Source organism: Amblyomma mixtum, chromosome 5 (genome assembly GCF_055824585.1).
Source record: "Amblyomma mixtum isolate Tamu chromosome 5, ASM5582458v1, whole genome shotgun sequence".
NCBI lineage: Eukaryota > Metazoa > Arthropoda > Arachnida > Ixodida > Ixodidae > Amblyomma > Amblyomma mixtum.
Window position 1 is genome coordinate 180,808,718 of NC_143016.1, and position 12,596 is coordinate 180,821,313.

A 12,596-nucleotide genomic window follows, 5' to 3' on the forward strand; every position below is an offset into this window, starting at 1 on the left:
GCAAGGACTTCGCCGTCGCAGCTTACATAGCCCCGCCGGATGGAGCGGTACGCGGAGTCATCTCCAATGCTTATTGGAATGAGACCCCGACAGAGCTCCTGCAAGACCTGATCACCGGCAACCCAGACGCCCTCATCGTGGACGCCCGCCGAATGGGCTCCACGCGTTCCATCTTAATCACTTTCCGAGCTGGACCTGTCCCACGCGCCGTCCTTTATGGAGGAGCCCTCCACAGGTGCACACCCTATCGAGGGCATATAGACGCCTGCACTAACTGCCGCGTCCCTGGTCACCGGGCAGACGTGTGTGTCCACCCAAGATCCCATAAGTGCCCCCGCTGTGGGCAGTCCCACCCAAAGGAAGATGTGCCCTCATGCACCCCCAGCTGCATTCTCTGCGGAGGCCCTCATATGACCGGCACCGGGAACTGCAAGGGACGGGGCCGCAAACTAGCGTCCCCGAAGAACGCTCTCTCTCCTCCGGGTACATCGCGGCTTCCCCGCTGCGATCAACCAGGCACAGCCAGCAGACGCAGCTCGACGGCTTCCCGGTCGCCTTCTACAAGCCGGCAGAATGGCAGCAAGAACGCCACGCGTCTCAGCTGGGCAGACCGCGTTTCCGGCAAAACCACCCGTCAACCCCCACCACCCCAGTCCTCCCAGGCAGACCCGAGAGACCAGGAACTCAAGGCCTTGCGTGACGAGGTAAGCCGCCTTTCCTCTCTCCTAAGCACCCCCGCCCCCTCCATGCCCCCTCAACCCGCACCCCCTGTCATTAATTCGAGCTCATCATCCACAGACACTTCGAACACCCCTCCTGCAAAGAAACAGCGCACCACAGACGCCACACCCCCTCCCGTGCCCCCAGAAATAGACGCTAAATTAGCAGCACTCGAAGCAAAATTTGACCATAAACTAAAGGAGCTAGACGCCCGCCTCGAGGCCAGATTCAATCACCTTGCCGCCGCCCTCACCGAAGAACTTGAGCAGCGCATGGACGCTATGCTTACCAAGATGATGGAGCTCTTGGAGCATAATCTTACCCATCGCTTCACCCAACTTCAAACCCCCTCCACTCCCCCCATCCTACCACCACAAGCACAAAACACCTTCCCTGAGCCACACATACCAATTGACACCCGTCTTAATACCCTCCTCAATCCCCCCACCATCCAATATGGCGGGGGGGGAACACTAATTATCTCCTCATTATAACTTGGAACTGCCGCGGCTTCCGGGCAAAGCGCGCACCTCTGCAACTTCTCCTTCCCACCATCACACCCACGCCCCACATACTTCTTCTCCAGGAGACTGCACACCGAGCCACCCTCCCCAGCTACACATCTACACACTCGGATACCACTAACACACCCAGGGCGTCCACACTCATCCACCGCAGCCTCACCTACAAAACTCATCACATTACGTCTGAGACGCCCTGCGTGATCACGGAAATTATACATCACACACATTCACTTCCTTCTATATTTATAGCAAACATATACCACCCCCCGTCCCTGCCGATGGCCCCGCTAGAATCAATTCTGCGAAAGCTACACCATCTAGCAGGGAAACATCCCCTACTCATCGGTGGGGACTTCAACAGTCAGCATACTGACTGGGGATACACAACCACGACACATCGAGGTCGCAGGCTCTGGCTGCTCCTGCAGAACCTCCAACTCACTGTGCACAACACGTTTCAGACGCCTACGCGGATTGGCAACAGTGTCAGCATGGACACCAGTCCGGACCTGACGCTGAGCCGCTGTATCCGCGGCGTTACCTGGAACAGAACACAACATACACTGGGCAGTGATCATTACATTATACAAATCACTGTCCCATACAAACCACCCCGTCACGCAAATATGACACACGAACTCATTAACTGGGATGCCTTTCGCGCTGCACGCACCGCCCTCCCAGACACTCCCATCGCAGACATCGATGCATGGGTGCAATCACTCAAGCATGACGTTCACCACAACACGCGACACATTGAAACTACAACCGAAACACCGACCCTTGACACACGCCTAGCCCACCTCTGGGATGCTTATCACAGCATCCTGGAACGCTGGAAAGGCAACAAACACAACAGAACGCTTAAAACGCGGCTGGCCGCGCTGCAGACACAAATCCAACAGCACTCTGAGGAGCTCTGTCGATCCAACTGGGGACAGATATGTGACGGCATCGCCGGAAACCTGTCCAGCAAACGTGCATGGCAACTCCTCCGACACCTCATTGACCCCACACGCACCAAATCAGCAGCACAGCACCACGTGACACGCCTCACACATGAACACATTGACGATCCCGACACCCTTCTAGACACACTTCAAACCATGTACACATCTCCAGGCGGCCCCATACCTCTACCGCACTACACAGGACAAGCAAATCCAACACTCGACACCAACATCACGGAGATGGAAGTCAGAGCGGCCCTCCTGACTCTCCGCGCCAACTCCGCACCTGGTGCAGACCAAATCACAAACTCCATGCTCCGTAATCTGGATGACCAATCGATCACCCACATTACGAAATACTTCAACCAGTGCTGGAGGGAGGGTAACCTCCCGCAGTCCTGGCGCCACGCGAAGGTAATATTTATACCAAAACCCAACAAACCACTCACCATTCAAAACCTTCGCCCGATTTCGCTAACCTCATGCCTCGGGAAGCTCCTCGAGCATGTTGTGTTAGCGAGACTCACAAGTCACATGGCGGACAACAATCTCTACCCGCATAGCATGGTGGGATTCCGCCCTCATCTATCCGCACAGGATGCCATGCTGCAACTCACACACGACCTTTCTGACCCGCTTCTTCCAGGTCACACCAAGGCAGTCTTAGCTTTGGATCTCTCCAAAGCTTTTGATCGCATTGAACATCAGGCGATCATGACTGCTCTATCCCCATTGAATGTGGGTGTGCGCACGTATGCCTACATTCAAGCATTCCTGACTGACCGCACGGCTGAGATACACTTCGGCCCTCTGTCTTCCACCTTCTACACACTTCAGAGTATCGGCACCCCTCACGGGTCCGTCCTTTCCCCCTTTCTCTTTAACATCACCCTAATACCCCTCGCCCGGAAATTGGCAACTATTCCCCACCTCAAGCACACTCTTTATGCCGACGATATCACCCTGTGGACCACCCACGGCAGTGACGGCGACATAGAGAACACCTTACAGGAAGCAGCCACCCTCACCCAAAATTACGCACGGACCATCGGACTGTCTTGCTCCCCAGAGAAGTCCGAACTGCCCCTCATCCGGCCTAAGAACCACCGCTGTCCCCGCTCCCCCATTGCCATTGAATTGAATGGTTACCCGGTACCTGAGGTTGGCACCCTCCGTGTATTGGGCTTGCACATCCAGAACGATGGCAAAAACACCACTACCCTCAAGAAACTCAAGCAGGTTGCAGGCGCGATATCGCACCTCATCCGCAGGGTTTCGGGACATCATAGAGGCATGAAGGAGCGCGACCTATGTCGCCTCATTCATGCCTTTGTCATCAGCCGTGTACTGTATACTACCCCATATTTACAACTATCCAAACATGACATAAACGCTTTGGATGCTTTGATTCGCAAGGCATTCAAGGTAGCACTTCATCTTCCCCTCAACACACCCACAGACAGATTACTAGGCCTGGGCCTCCAAAACACGATCGGGGAACTGGTGGAGGCCCACCGACAGGCCCAATACATCAGGCTCACAAAAACTTCCACAGGTCGGTATATCCTGGACTCCCTGGGAATAAAAATACCGGCCAACGACCCAACCCTTCTCGCCATCCCACGATCCCTTCACCGAGAGCTTCTCATCAGGCCGCTCCCGAGGAATATGCACCCGTCCCACCATGAGCAGCGCCGCAGAGCCCGTGCGAAGGCACTCCATCGAGCGTACGGCCCCCAGCCGGACGCCGTATGGGTGGACGCTGCCTGCACGGGTGATGAAGCGACAGCAGCTGCGGTGGACTCCTCTTCATCCACCCTCCTCACACTACCTCTCCCTCCAGATACGTCCCCAGAGGCTGCAGAGGAAGCCGCCATTGCACTTGCTATAACCCGCACGGAAGCCCGGTATATTTTAACTGACTCTAAAACTGCGATTCTAAATTTCGCTCGAGGCCGAGTTCATGTCCCTGCTTTTGGCATACTGGACTCGCCCGATGCACCCCCGCCCCGCCAAGTGGAGCTGATATGGGTGCCTGCGCAACTCCGGGAATCCCGGAAACGAGGCCGCCAACCTTTTAGCCCGAGGTTCTTTAAACCGGGCTCAGGTGGCCTCGGATCGGGGATTCACGAAGGATCGCATGCACTCATTCAGTGAGCTGACCCAGGCATACAGAGCCTCTCGCCAGCTCTACCCCCCGCCCGACCCCTCCCTAGATAACAGACACGCAACACTCTGGCGCAGATTACAAACACATACTCTCCCCTCGCCCCTTACCCTAACCCACTATCATCCCTCCTTCCCCACTCCTGCTTGCGCCCTATGCCCAGAACCCTTCGCTTCTTCCCTCCACATCCTTTCCCTCTGCCCGGCGGACCCTCCCCCGCGGGACCTAGAGAACCTCAAGACCTGGGAGGACTGGGAGACCCTGCTGCGCTCGGAGGACCCGGCCGTGCAGACCATCGCCACCGGCCGTGCTGCCAGTGTTATGAACCTCAGGAACATAAACACTTGAGTGCAGTGGGGTCGTGCGGGGACCCTGGGGCGTGCCCCGAATTCCTTTGTAAATAAAGTTTTCTCTCTCTCTCTCTCTCTCCCAACGCCAATGAACGTCGAACGGGCAACGGCGACGCCGCGAAACGGGCGCCAAAGAGCTGCGCTCTAAAACACTACTATAAAAAAAAAGCGACCGCAGTCACCAAGCACAACAAAAACCGCACATGCGGGAAGCCCGCCAAGCGGTTCAGGGAAGCGGCAGTGGGTTGACCACAAGAGTTTCGCTAAGCACACACTAGAATTTCCAAACTGTCTTCGGTAATTTTTTTTTGGTACGAAAATTACTACGCAAGGAACCCTGTTTCTTTCGGGGCAGATAATATTTGAAAATAAAGCAGCCGTTGACGTATACGAAACTCTTGCAGCGCTAGTGCCGTTGATGACCTTTTCCTTCCATCTGTTTACGCTGCTGGGAACGGGCCAGAAAAATTGCGTTCAAAGCAACGTCCTATTGCTCTGCCTTCATTCTGCTAGGACAAAGGATCTTTCAAGAAGAATTGCATTAATTTCCATTGCAGTCATAGCGAATTGAAACCGCACTAACACGGTACTTTCCATTTGGATTTTAGAGTCAGCCACTAAAGAACTACACTTAGCTTATTGCGACCCTCAATAACTTTTCTCACGCCTTCATTAACTGCCTGTATTGCTGAAGAACGAAGAGTGTTCCAATATATGTGTGACTACGATGCTAAACTCTTGTGAAAGCAATAGTAAATATAATTTTGTTGCTTCTTCTGCGAGATACCACGAACAGCTTGAAGCCTGCGACTGCCAAAGGACACCTCATGTTTAAAGACAGCAGATATGCAGGAAGTAGAAAGCATACACTGAAAAAAGTATTATTATGGCACAATTATTCGCATTAAAATCGGGTAAAGCAACCCATCGCGAAAACATGCCTGGAGCAATCGCTTAGCAAGCGGTCTAACAATACATTAGTGGAAGTTGGCAAAATCAAACACCCAAACTAAGCTAGCATCCGGAACAAATGATTTCCTAGTGTGGCGAGAGGGGGGGGGAGAGTTTGGGTATAGTTAACCGCCTAAAAAAATACACCAGACGCGACAGGATTGCATATGTGCGCATCTTCAGTGCAGGGCAAATAAAACTGCTCTACAACACTCCGTAATTACCGTCTTTTTAAGGCAGATAAAGTGTAACCACCTATATGAGAAACTGAAAAATAAAACACTAAAAATAAAAGCCGGAGTGCAAGAAAACAGAAAACGGCATATTTCGCCATTGTAAGTTGTGCCAGAGATATCAAACTGCTCTATATCGCGGAAGAGAATAAATAAATTGAAAAGGGCATTGCACATCCTTCATAACAACCCCGCTGCAGAGCCACCTTGTGTGTTTACGCCGTTCAAATAGTCGCAGAACACATACATTGGTCTAGTGTGTATGCTTAGGCTGCTCAGATGCCCCCCTCATGATATCAGCTTTTAGACATTATCAGGCACTGCTCGTAGAGAGCATGTGCAGCATTCTTAAAACTGGTGTATATAATGTGGGATTTCAGCTTCCCAAAGCGGCGCATGGGCTTGAGAGATGGTGAAGCGGTACGCCTTGGGCTAGTTTCAATAACCTGGTGTTCTTTAGCGTGTACATAAAATGCATAGCACATGGCAGTGTTTGTATTAAGCAGGGTGTCGAACCGGAACCGAACCCGAACCCTAAACCGGAACCGAACCCGAATTTTCGCCCGGAACCGGAACCGAACCGAACCCATATTTTTTTCGCCATCTTGGAACTGAACCCGAACCGGAACGATTCAAAGGAACCGTTCCGAACCGGTTCGGTACCCGGTTCAGCCCCATTTTTTTGCATCTCGGCATACTTCTTGTTTCCGGACAAAATGAGATGATCCAGCGCATAGATTTAACCACCCGTAGCTGTCTGCGCTGGGAAGTGCGAAAATGGTACCCATTATATCCGACAGCAAACTTACAGGAAGTCTGGGGCCTGGGAAGATGCCTAATTGACGAATTTGTAATGCACTACCGCCAATTCTTTGTACTTCAGGTTTATGTGAAATCTTGAGCTATTATTCCTCCCCTTTCACATATTTGCGTAAATTTTTAATCAAATTGTTAGCACTGCTCTAACTCAATGAAGGACTATAGACACCAAATTTTTGCTTGCGTGCTATCTTCTTTCAAACGATGCGTTAGACATTGGTGTACACGGAGTAACCCGTGGTATTTCACCAACACATAATAAATAATTTATATTTGAATTTCTTCATGACCCTGTTTCGGTTTCACCAACATAACGATGGCTGTGACGTGTAGAGGAAATTAGGTCGCGTGAGGTGCAATAAAATGGCAATGCAACTGCTGATACGTCGTTCGTTGTGATTATAGGTCTTGAAGCCAGCTGATTTAAGTGCTAGAGTGAGTCAAAACAACGCATCAGCGTTTGTATTAGTTTTCCCGTGCCTCACGTGACCTAATGTTGATTTATTTATTTGTTTATTTCAGAATACTGCAGGCCACTGCTTGGCCCAAGCAGGAGTGAACTTACATTGTTACATAACCAAAAGAATAAAATTATTCAATATTAGCAGCACACGGATACCAAAAGAATAAAACCAAAAGAATAAACTTATACAATGTTAGCAGCGCACGGATACCAAAAGAATAAACTTATACAATATTAGCAGCACACGGATACAAAACATACATATAAGCAATATTAGCAGGTAAGCAGACGATTTAACGCATCAGAAAATTTTTCCGAGGAAAAAACAGATTCCGGTACCGAATTCCAATCTTGCACTGTTGGAATATAGCACTGTTGGAATATTGGAATATAGCTGCCGATGCGAAGATCCAACTCCACGCAACCTGATTTGGGCCCCCGGTCACCAGGGCCTACAGGGAAACGAACAGGCCGATCAGGCCGCCCGCGCACTCTCTCCCCGGGCTATCTCCCTGTCCTTGGAAGCCTACTCCCAATCAGACAATCTGGCCCTTACATTCAAACACATCACCGATTACTACAAGGAGGAGCACCGGCGCTACCCGGCCCCTTGTAAGGGACTGGATCGCGCTGACGAGCGCCTCCTCATCAAAATTCTTACTAACACTGTACTGTGCCCGGCGGTACTTAAACATTTCAACGAATCCTTTGATGGCACGTGCCAGTTCTGTGGGGAGGTGGCTGACACCTTCCACATGGTTTGGGCGTGTCAATCCAACCCATCCATCCCCCCCAACCCCACCAGAGAGGACTGGGAGGCGGCCCTGCTCGGCTGTCAGGACCTAAAGACCCAAAAGGCCTTGGTTCACCGGACGCGGGCGGCGTTGCTTGCCAATGGGGCCGCGGAATAGGGGCTCCACCTAGTATTGTTAGGGGAAAGGGCCAATAGGGCCTACCTCAATCACCTCTCTGTAAATATTTATTGCACTATAAATGTTTTTCACCACCACCACCACTGTTCTAGGGAAAAAATTGTATTTAAAACTTTTAGTTTTGGTGAAAAGGGGAGTAAGTGAATGTTCATGAACGTTCCGAGTCCTTCTCACTAGAGGATGCTTAATGCACTCTGGAAGCTTCAGTTTATTTTTGCCTGTTAAACTATTAAACAAGAATACCAATCACTAATCTTTCGGCGGATTTCTAGTGTAGGAATGTTATTTGACATCATTAACTGCGAGGGAGAGTCTCCCCTTTTGTATTTTCCGTATGTAAACCTAACCGCTTTCCTATTGACTTTTTCAAGGACCATTATGTCATTTTTCGTGTACGGGTCCCACACAACTGAATCATATTCAAGTAAAGACCGCACAGAAGTTTCGTAAGCCAATTTTTTCATGTGTGCTGGGGCAGTTTTTAGCTTTCTTCGTATCACAGCCTTTCTTCACAGCCTTCGTATCACAGCCTTTCTTAGCTTTCTTCACACCACAGCCATCATTCCGTTGATGAAACGGGGACAGCATAGAAGAAAAAATTAGTTTCTAAATTATTTAGTGGCAGTAGGCGAATACCACACGGTGATCCATGTGTTCTAATATCTATGGCGTCATTTGAAAGGAGAAAACACGCAATAAAACTGGGTGTCTATAATCATTTAAGCACCGATTGAGAATGCCTTCCTTTTATTTGCGTCATTTCTCACAAATAGATGAAATATTAGCGCGAGGATCCAACAACGTTGTGATGGTGGTTTTTGAGGAAAGGAAATGGCGCAGTACCTGTCTCATTTCTTGATGGACACCTCAACCGTGCCGTAAGAGAGGGAGGAAGGTGGGAGTTAAAGAAAAAAGAAAAACAGGTGCAGTAGGGGAGGCCTCCGGAATAATTTCTACCAGCTGGGGATCCTTAATATAGAGCAACTGCATAGGTTTTAGAAATCGACGAGCTAAAAAGGGTCGAATGTGTGAAATTTCTAGGTAAAGTATGCGAAGTCCTTTTGGCCTATCATTTGAAACGCTGACGTAATCACCAATTAAAATTGGCACGGCCTTGAAGCTTCTCCGCAGCGTACAACGCTAAGTGGGGGACACATATGATGACGTCATCGAAGGTATCGGTACATTTCCAACGCATAAACGCCTGCTTTGAAGGAAAAAAACCAACGCCGTGCACCGAAGGCAAAGCCCGCCGAACGTTGTTTGGCCGCGTCCAACGAGGCACGCCAGGGCATGGCTGACGGCAGCGATAATTCGAAATCATACCTTCCGTGACGTCACATTGAACTTCCACGCGCTCCTCCATTGCTTTGAGAAGTGCAAAATTTAATCGTCGATTACGTCATTATTTTAAATGGTAGTGCAAAAAAACAGCATGTTTTACCTACAGCCTACATAGATTTGAATCCTTGAGTATCTCGATATTCTCAAAAAGTGGCGCAGTTGCCCTTTAACGTGCACTGGCATCGCGCAGCATACGGTGCCTTTTGCGCTTCGCCTCCGTCGAAACGTGTCCCCCGGGGCCGGGTTCGAACCCGGATACAACGAATAAGTAGCCGAGCGACGTAACCACTGAGCCACCGCAGTGGGTAGTGCAACATATACTTCTGTAGGCGCTCATTGTCTCAGACAGCAGGTTCTAAATAAAACCCCTCATGATGTAGGGCAACAAAGAAAAAAATGGCTCAATGGCTGCGGAGCTCTGCTGCTGATTTCAAAAATACAAAAACCAATGTGCTCTGTCGCATGCCGCAAATCCTCAGCTGATCTCCGTTAATCTGGAGCCCTCCACTACACCGTCTATCCTATAACCTCAATGTCTACTCGACACGTTAAACCTGCGATATTACTACTCGTATTACCAAAAGAAGGGTGTATAAATTGGTGCAGCTTCTTTTTTTTTTTTGGAATCCGCATATTCTTGTTTGCAGCGACGGAAATAAGCAACGAAAGGCGGGTTGTTGGCAACGGTGGATATGCACTAATAAGAAAAAAATTAAATTCCCGATAATCAAAACGGCAATGCGGAAATATATGCGCTCGCTGGCATGCGTTAGTGATCACGCCCAGAAAGCATAGCTGCCAGAAAGGGGTTGTTTGTAGTTTTGAAGTTATATGCCTGAAACAAGTTGGTGGACAAATAGTGCACGCCAGATTAACCACTCTTTATCACTCTATCAAGGACGCAAAAAATTCTGTTGACGCAAAGGTTCCCTTTGATAGCGCCCCAGGAAAAGTCTCGAACATTCAATGTAGGGCAAGTATATCTCCTTCCTCGCACAATGCTGCACTTGCAAGAATGCTGCAGCTCAACGTCGCAACAGACATGTTGCCAATTTCTTTGGTTTGGTTTGGTTTGGTTTGGTTTATTGGATTTTAACGTCCAAAAGCGACTCAGGCTATGAGAGACGCCGTAGTGAAGGGCTGCGGGAATTTCTACCACCTGGGGTTCTTTAACGTGCACTGACACCGCACAGTACACAAGCCTCTAGAATTTCGCCTTCATCGAAATTCGTCCGCCGCGGCCGGGATTGAACCCACGTCTTTCGGGTCAGGAGCCGAGTGCCGTAACCACTGAGGCACCGCGGCGGGGCTGTTGACATTTTGTGTCCGTGCAAAAACGAAGCGTTCTCCACCCATCCAAGCGTGCGTTTTTTATGATACTATTTTTGTCAGAAGAGAGGAGGCTGACGTCATCATAATAAGTCAATGTCGTAATTTCTTACTGTACTATAGTGAGAAGCCACGATTAGCTGTGTTTTTGAAGATACTGATCTATAGGGGTTCGGGATATATAACGTGAGTCACAAAGGTGATGTCGAATAGGTGATTTAAATAAAATATGTTTGGTAAATTCTGCAAGTTAGCGAGAGCCTGTACTCCCACGAGGTTCTCGTTGGGCGGCAGATGGGCGGTGGAGGGATTCTCGCACATTTTCTTACCATTTAGTAAAGGAGGGGGGACTGGCAAGTCGGTTTCGGGGTGATGGAAAGGTGTCCGTCTGTAGGTAGGTACCGATACATGGCAGTTTCTTTTCTCAGTAGTGCGCGGGAACGTAGAGGGCCCGTGCGGCGGCAATCTTGGGGCCCCGTAATTATACTGCGTACGAGAAAGTCCCAACTGACTCAAGCTTCAAAAGAGACCTATTACTCGAGCAACGGGGTCTCCCAAATTGCTCATGCAGGAGGGTCTTGTAGATTGAAAATCCACCGGCTTTTCGGCTTACACCTCATAAGGTGGATTATAGCGTATACATAGCCGATTTTCATCAATTTTGAGTTCATTTCATTTGGCGGCTCTTGCCGTAAATTCGTCTTTGCTGCGGAGAATAAGTAAAATGGGTAAAGTGAGAACATCGCATTAAACAATCTTTCATGCTTAATTAACGCAGTAAACACGACAAAAGGAAGACGGGAGACGACACGAGCGCTGACTAACAGCTGGTTATTTTATTTTGGGAAAAGTATATAAAGGCGCAGGACTCAAGGAACAACCCAAAAAAAAAGGTTAAAACTTAAAAACCATACTGCGCATGCACATCACAGTTGAGTCATGACGTCATTTTCAACGAAATTCGAAGACTATCTTCCATAATAGACAGCAATCAGTTATATCCTGGACCTCACACGGTCGCCAAGAAAGCCTTACTCCTTATCTACCAAATTGATAGATGGCGAAGCAACACACTCATCAGCTTCCTTCGTGGTCATGTAGGCCTCGATCAACTCCCTACTTATGCAAACAGGGTTATTAACACGACACTTGTCTTATCTACGGGGTAAGCAATCGTTGCACTCGCTGCAATGCAAAGCCAAGTTGTACGACACCGCTACTTTTTCACCCATCTCTGATGTTAGAACAAATCCTCATTGCTTACCCATTTAGAAAGACAAGTCTCCTGCTTATTCACCCAGATCGAATTTGTAGGGAGATGGTGGAGGCCTTTATGATCAGGAAGGAAGCAGATGAGCGTGTTGCTTCACCATCCGTCAATTTGTAGAGGAGTCAGGCTTTCTTGCCAACTGTGTGAGGTCCAGAAGATAGGGAATTGCTGTCTACTATGGAATATAGTCTTTGTATTTCGTTGAAAAAGATGTCATGACTCGACTATGCTGGGCATGCACAGTATGGTTTTTTTGTTTTAATATTTGTTCTGCTGTTTTTTGCATTGTTCTCTGTGTCCTGCGCCTTCATACACTTTTCCTAGAATGTAACAACCAGTTGTTAGTCTGCGTCTGTGTCGTCTCCAGTCTTCCTTTGTCCTGTTTATTGTGCTGCTTAAGCATGAACTCTTACCAGCTAGCCCAGTTTTATGTTCTCGTAAACAAATATTTGCATTTTTTATTTTGTATACCGATGTGCCGGAAAAATGAAAACGCATAGCAGGGTTGACAAACTCATCTGCGTTCAATTTTTTTTTGTCCTGA